An 8,353-nucleotide genomic window follows, 5' to 3' on the forward strand; every position below is an offset into this window, starting at 1 on the left:
CAGGCCAGACACTAGACACGAGATATTGAAGAGGAAAATTTCTATTGAAACTAAGAAACCTTCCTAAGGGCTACCTATGAAATGCTTTGTCTGTCTTCTGTCTTTGAATATAAATGCTTGTATTAATCTTGTTACTTTTTTTCCCTCCAGTATCTAGTAGAAGGAAGGAAGTACCTGAGTAGTATCTATATTTACACAACACATGGGGATGGGAGGACTAGAGATAGATGAGCAAAGTCTTTAAAAATGAAATCATTACTGTTTTAAGAATGGAGTCTAGACTTAATGACTTAGAATAGTGAAAGCTATTGGTATTCAATTAATTATCAGGTAATTTTAAAGGGAATAAGGCATTGCTACAGCATATCAGGAAATGTCAATGTCAGCAACGCAAAAGATGCTCAACTATGCCTTCTGTTCTAAACTGGCAGAGTAGATACTTACCTATAAGAGGTAGTTTGAGGAGCACAGGATAACCACAAACCTCCTTAACTGCAAAGGATTTCCCTACCAGAATTCTACAAAGCCTGACATTCTTATATTTTTCCAGTTTAAACGTTGTCCCCAAAAGGACTCTATCAAAAAGCAAATATGTTTCCTTGGGAGAAACCCTATTTGGCGTAGGTTACTTTATCATGTATAGAGAAAAAAAACAAACAAACCCAAAAAACTTGAAGTAGAAGAAATTGAGGAAAGTGGGAAGAAAGGGAGGAAAGAGAAGGAGGAGAGGCAAAGAGGCAGGCTACCAATACAATATCTATTCATCCAACCTCTAGAACAGTCTGTCCAGTATGGTAGCCTCTACTCACATGTGGCCATTTCAATTTAAAGTTTACATTAACTAAATTAAGCAAAATAAAATATTCAGCTATTCCATCATGTTAGTCCTATTTCAAGTGCTCAGTAGCCCCATAAGTTTAGTGGCTACCATATTGGTCAGTGTAGACAGAGAACATTTTCATCACTGCAGAAATTTCTGTTGGACAGCACTGCCCTAGTGAGTGACTCTTACAGAAGACCTTATCACCTGCTTCAGAAGTGACAGGCTTAAAAAACAAAAAAAGCTGAGCACATTGTGCTAGAGAGAGGGCTATATTATCTTGCAGTCCTTCTTGGCTTTGACATATAAAGAACCAAGAAGCAGATATTTTGTTGCAGACTAAACCTATATGGGGAAAGGACAGGATGGGTCACAGAGAAAAACATTCAGACATGACAAGTCCAAGGCCTCTTCCTTAGCAACCCCAAATGAGAACAGTTCACCTGTGGGCACTAAATGGAGACTGATATTGAAACACGCTTTGTTCTGTAGAGCTAATTGACTCTAACCATGTGTTATACACTATGTGAAGTTCTCATGGCAGAGTGAGATCAGCTTCTCACAAATTTCCTTTGTCATCTCCATAATTTCCAGGTTGTAGAACCCCTCCATATATTCTATAGCTGGGGCAGCTGCTACCTGACCACAAGAATTACATAAGAATCAAGATTATGGAGGCTAGAGTTTTTTTTGTAAAAAAGGTAAGTAATCTGAATTTGAACCCTGATCTATATGACTCAGAAATCCAGACTTTTAAATCATACCATGCTGCCTCTATGAGAAGAAAAAAATATCATGAAAGGGTTGTTTTAGCCAGAAATAAGTGCAGGGAAGACCACAATAACAGGACCCTCTGTATTGCTTTGGCGATGTTGGGGAACTCATGGCTTGATCATAGTTCCAGTAGGCTCAGCACATTTGTGGTTTCTGTGAATTTCAGTATCCTCTTCTGTAAAGGAAAGAGGTTGGGCCAAGTGATCTTGGACTCCTTTCAATTCTACATAATTGTTGAATACTCAAGATTTCTATAAAGTATTCATTGTAAAGCCTCTCCAGGTGAGGATTACTTTATTATCTAGTAAAAATGGTTTTATGAGCATATATTATTTTAGTGCTAAGGAAGGACATCAGTGCACATTAGCCAGCCAAAAAATTGATAGTTAACCAATTTACTCAGTAGCCCATTTCTCCAGTACATGTGGAGCCTTAAAAGGATTTTTTTAATTAAAAAGAAATTATTTTGAGAAATAGAATTATTTAAAATTTTGCATATAGTTGTCGTCTTCATGTGCATGTGTGTTGATTTCTACCCCTCCCATTCCCCCAAGCTAAACATGTTTATGCTTGAAGCTGCTTTGTGAATCCCAAGAAAGCATTTGAAGAAAATTAAAAATCTCTGCCAAAAACTATAACCATCACCGAGCTTGGTCATAAACTTTAATTGGAGAACTGATATTAAGTATGTATCTTTATTACATTTTGAAAGCATGAGTAATATATGTAATCGTCCAAGGACTGAGCTATGAACATTGCTTTATTATTCAAACATAAATGAAAGTGTGCTGTATTATCAATTAGTGTCCAGCTTCTTCGGAAGAGCGAGAATAAAATCTGTTAGACCTCAGCTGGTGATTTACATTCTCAAACATCTTTATTCACAAGCCTAAAAAGCAGGCCGGTAACAGTTGCCAAAGCAGTTGCCAAGACAACTTATCTCTGGATTTAGTATTACTGCATCACGAAAGACGCCTACGGGGAATTTAATTAACGCCTTATCCTCCCTTGGCCAAAAAAGGATGGATTTTCCTTTAACTCAAAGTCCCTAAAGAATGAGATTCAATAGAGTCAGGGTAGACACAGACATACAAGATAGACACACACATTCACAGATGCTGGGATTTAATTATAATATAATGAGGCTAGTTTTCAGGCAGGGTTTACATAGGGTCTGCCACAGTAGTTCATATGTGTTTATTGAATGAATGTGAATAGATATGTATATACATATATATAGTTTCTTTATTCATGCATTCATTCATTTTCCTTCTCTCTCCCTCTTCCGAAAAAGGAGTAGGCATTTTAGAGAAAGTTAATTGGAACAGAAAACTAGCATCAACGGCCAGATAAATCATATAAAAATTTGATAAGTATTTTAGAATTGTTAGAACTGTTTCATAATTGGTTCTGAGCTTCCAGGTAACCATGGCAATAACGGAAATGGAACAAAGTGCTTGGCTTACATTATTCCTCACGGAAAGGAATGCTTTTACTCTCCTAAATTTTAACATCGTTTTGGGGGTTTTGTTTGAAAACCATGGATATTTCTGACTAACGTTATAAAATTCCTAAATTAAGTGCCATACTTTGTACATCATGCTCTGCATGTACTTTTGTCTCATTTAATCCTCACCACTCACCCGTAAAGCCCAATATCTACTGAGCTAGTAGAAAGTCCTGTTTAATTGTATTAATAAGTATGTACCTGGATTATACTTCCATTTTACCCACATGCTGCTCCTCTAAATTAATGTCCAACCCCATGAGATGTGGGGTTGAGCACTGAGCTTTTGCACCCTACAGGTGGTCCAGGCTTTGAGTATCTTTTGGGCACTTTTTCCCCAGAATGGGCAATAATTGGGTGTCTCCCCTTTCCCAAATACACATTATGAAAGATCTGCATTCACATGCTAACAATTCCAGAGTTGCATAGTGTGTTGTGCTTTTAAAACATATTTACGTGCTTTAATCCTCACAACGAAGAAAAGAAAGGTAAATACTGTTTCTCCATCTGTATGCATTAAGAAATATGAGCTGTGTTAGAACACAAGTTTTTTGATCCCTACTCTTAGCGCTCCGTACTTCATTTTTCATCTCTTCCTGTGTATAATCTGGCAACTAAATCGTAATACATATACTTCCAGCACATTGTTTAGCTCATCAAACCAGTCATTTGCTAAATAGGAAAACAATGATTTAATACAGCATCATGATATTCCTAATTGTCTGCCTCAGGGTATAATTTTGAGCTAGCCAAGTTTTGTCTACCTATCAGGTAGTGTTAGCCCTCTGACTTTGTTCTTCATTTCCAAAGTTTGTTGCTGTTGTTGGCTAGAGTTAGATCCTTTTGCATTTCCATAAGAAGTTTAAAACCAGCTTTCTTATTTCTACCAAAGAGCCTGCTGGAATTTTAATTGGGGTTGTGTTGAATCTTTAGATCAGTTTGGGGATATTTGGCATCTTAACAGTTGGAATCTTCCAACACATAGACAAGGTATATCTCTCCATTTACTCAGGTCTTTTTAAATTTATCTCAGCAATATTTTATAGTTTTCAATGTACAGGTTTTACCCTGTACATTGTTAGGTTTATCCCTAAGTATTTTCTAATTTTATGCTACTGTAAATGACCTTTATTGCAACTTCCAAATATTCATTGCTAATATATTGAATTACAATTTAGTTTTATATGTCAATCTTGTATCCCAAAACTTTTCTAAACTCATTTATTGGTTCTCATTTTTTTGGTAAATTCCATCAAGTTTTCTACATAGACAATAAGGCCACCTACATGTAAAGACAAGTTTACTTCATCCTTTCCAATCTGGATGCAATTATTTTTGTTTTTCTTGCCTAACTGCACCAGCTAGAACCGCTAGTACAATGTTGAATAGAAATGATAAGAGCAGATATCCCTGTCTTGGCTCTGATCTTAAGGGGAAATAATTCTGTCTTTCACCATTAAGTATAATGTTAACTGTAAGACCTTTTTTCACATAGATGTTCTTTATCAGATTAAATTTCCTTATTCCCTAGTTTGCTGAGAGTTTTTATCAGGAATTGATGTTGCACTTTTCTCTGCCCTTGTGTAGTTTTTTCGCATGCATGCACTGGTCAGAACTCAGCTGGAGACTAAAGAAGGTACCCTCTGCAGTTTTTTGGAGTTCTTTCTGTATGTTTTCTCTCTCCAGTACTTTATTTTGCAAACTCCAACCACTTTGGCTTTCTTGGCCTCCCAAGTCCATTTCCCCAACATGGGGGAGACTAACAGGCTTAGTCTGGGCCTCTTCTGCCAGTAACATAACCTGGAAACTCTGTAAGGCAATAGTCTGGGATAATTGTAGGACTCACCTCATTTGTTTCCTATCTCTCAGGGATTATTGGGCTTTGTTGTCTGATGTCCAATGTCTTAAAAATCATTTTTTCATATGTTGTGTCCAGTTTTTTAGTGTTCCTTCAGGAGAGTTAACATAGCCCTTGTTACTCCATCTTGATTGGAATAGTTTCAGAGCATGACTAGGACCCTGAACCTGGGTTCTCTGCCCCTGTAGCCTTGATTTCTTCTACTCTTCCCTATATGTACAACCAGTGTCAGTGTCTGCTACATTAGTGCTGATGCTGGGAATGCTAATTTAATTTTATACATTTCAGTAATGCTTAACATCTAAATATTCCGAAGACTAACTGTAATATAAATTGGGTTGTTCAACGGAAATTGGATGTTTCTTGCCCTGTGTTACATATTACATGCTTATACCAGATGAGGAAGGGGCAATGATAGTTCCATTATATATATAATCATCTTCACAAAGGGAAACCCATCAAAATTTGGATGCACTGAATAGTCACCAAGATTGCTATCATCTTTTGTCCTTCATGTGTTACTGGACACCTTTCCAAGGTAATATCTCTGTAGCAATGGTATTGGTCACTCTTAGGCGTGTTTTAAAACACAGCTGGGTAGTCATTTCCTCGTGATGTCATCTCATAAAATTCTAGGCAGCTTTAATTGCTCCCACTCCTGAATGCTAATCAGGCAGGTCACATAGCAGTATTTTGGCCTTCTTCACAGTGTAGAAAAACGTGTATTTGTATAAACAACACCTGTATCAGTGTATTCTCATGTTAACTTTCCCAGGTAACCAATCTTATGGAAATTATTAATTTGCAATATCTATTCCTCCTATTCAGTTACTCTAGAAATATTCAGAAATCTAGAATATATGATAATTTACATTACATAATATGCATATATAATTATAAATACATTTATGATTATGTAATTTAAATATACATTTACTATGAATGCAGTGTTATTTCTTTTTCTCTGGTATTCTGTTTGGGAATATCTGAAAAACAGATAACTGAGTTATATTAAGTTTAATTAATATTAAATAGCATTGAGTTGGCAAGTCCCATTTCCTATGTTGGCAAATTTCTGATTTCATGAGTATCTAAACTGGCTTACAAATGGCTGAATATGTGAGGAGTTGTTTCCATTTGGGATTTTTTTGGTAATGAGCACACCCTAATAATACAGTTACAATTCCTTAGGATTGTCTGGGTACCCTCTGATTTTATGACACTGATTTTTAGGGAGCCTAGGAAATCGCCCTTGGCAGGACCTAATCCCTCCACACAAATGTTAACTCAATGAAACTTTATCCCTTCATTCTTCAGATCATCTTCTAAATTATTCATAGCCTGTCAAACAATGTACAAGCAAAACATTGGAATTTTGTTATAGTTCAACAGTTTGATTTTAAGCCTAAACGCTATGCTTTAACTGTGAAGTTTGACTGAGAAGAATTTAAAAGGATGGGTGGGCTTTGTGTACGCACACAGCCAAAACTAAGACTGTTCCACCAATATTAATAGTAATCTTGACCATGTGCAAACCCAGTTGATGATAAACTCAACTCCCTATAACTGAGGTTTAAAAAAAAGAATGTCTTCTTATAAGATCCAGCCCAATTCATTGACAGAAGAATCCTACCATAGAAAAGGGTAATCATGGATGTATTTTATCTGAAAGAAGCGTTAGAAATCATCTAATGCTATATTTCTCCAATTGGTAGGGGAGGGGGGTGATAACCAGAATTACCTGGGCTGTGAGGAAGAGAATAGAGGAGAACTGAGCATATATAGTTTGACAAACCCCCAAGAGAATCTTTTTAACCTTTCATAATTTATGAATCACTGATCCAAACAATGTTTTATAGCTCTGGCTACCATTCAAACCATCTGGGGATCTTTCAAAAATCCTACCATCCAGGTCACATTACAGACCAAATTAGAATCTCTGGATTGGACCCAAGCACGAGTGCTTTAAAGAGTCTTTTATGAGAGGTTAGGAATCCGTAGGCCCACAGGTAGGGGAAAGCTTGCTAACATTGGAACCAGGATAAGTCCCCAGCTCACATTTGAGTAGCCACAAAGAGCTACTTCTCCACTTCTCTCTAGATGCCTCACCAACCAAGGATTACTGTTATCTTTAAATTAGCAATTTTTCTTTAATCATGATAAAAAAACACATATAAAATTTACCATCTTAACTATTTTTAAGAGTACAGTTCAGTAGTGTTAAGTATATTCACATTGCCCTCTTTAGAGCTTCTTCAGCTTGCAAAACTGAAACTCTATGCCAATTGAACGCCAGTTCCCTATTTCCCCCTCTTTCAGCCCCTGGCAACGACCATTTTATTCTGTTTCTGTGAGTTTGACTACTTTAGATACCTCATGTAAGTGGAAATGTAAGTGGAATCATATAGCATTTATCTCTGGGTGACTGGCTTACTTCTCTTAGCATAATGTCCTCAAGGTTTATCCATGTTGTAACATGTGACAGGATTTCCTCTTTTTTTTTCAAGCTGAATAATATTCCATTGCATGTATATACCACATTTTCTTTATCCATTCATCTGTCCATGGATATTTGAGTTGCTTCTACCTCTTAGATGTTGTGAGTAATGCTGCAATGAACTTGAGTATGCAAATAACTCTTTGAGATCCTATGTTGAATTCTCTTGGCTATACACCCAGAAATGGGATTCCTGGATCATATGGTATTTCTATTTTTAACTTTTGAGGAATCTCCATTCTGTTTTCCATAGTGGCTGTATCACTTTTTGTTCCTACCAACAGCACACAAGGGATTCCAAAAAATATGGAAAGCTTCATGAATTCACATGTCATCCTTGTGAAGGGACCATGCAAGTCTTCTCTGTATTGTTTCAATTTTAGCATACATGCTGCTGAAGCAACCACTAAATCTTAAAATTTTGAGATGATTTTCAGAACTTATTAACAAATCCCATGTGGGTGGCAGGCTGAGTCTCCCAGATTTATAAAAAAAAAATAAAATACATGTTTGAATAACTAATTTTATTTTAAGAGGAATCAGATCAGTGGTCAAGGAAAAGTTACTAATAGGAAGCCCTCAAAGCATAGTCCCATACCAGAGCATCATTGGAGAACTTGCTAGAAATGCAGACTCTCAGGCCACACCCCAGAAACTTACTGAATCAGACATTCTGCAGGTTGGGTCCAGTAATCTGTGTTTTTAAAGCCTTCTAGGGGCTATTGATGCATACTAAAGTCTGAAGCACTCTCTACATTTTGATTTTATTGATCTTAGAAAGAACCCTCTAAGCTCTAATACTTTTCCTATTAATGCTTGAAATGCCAATACATTTATTCCTTTTTGTTTTATATTACTTTTTTTGGTTGTTTGATTGCCTGGTCGGTGAAACAACCT

The 8,353-nt window shown here is 36.5% G+C and overlaps 1 non-coding gene across 1 annotated transcript; it reads right to left on the minus strand.

Annotated features, from left to right (window-relative positions):
• Positions 1-7,756: 7,756 nt before the first annotated feature.
• LOC114238680 (U6 spliceosomal RNA) lies at positions 7,757-7,859 on the minus strand. The gene has a single exon (XR_003623996.1). It is a non-coding gene; the product is annotated as a U6 spliceosomal RNA (small nuclear RNA).
• Between the last annotated feature and the right edge of the window lie 494 nt (positions 7,860-8,353).

This window comes from Balaenoptera acutorostrata, chromosome 17, assembly GCF_949987535.1.
Source record: "Balaenoptera acutorostrata chromosome 17, mBalAcu1.1, whole genome shotgun sequence".
NCBI classification, from domain to species: domain Eukaryota; kingdom Metazoa; phylum Chordata; class Mammalia; order Artiodactyla; family Balaenopteridae; genus Balaenoptera; species Balaenoptera acutorostrata.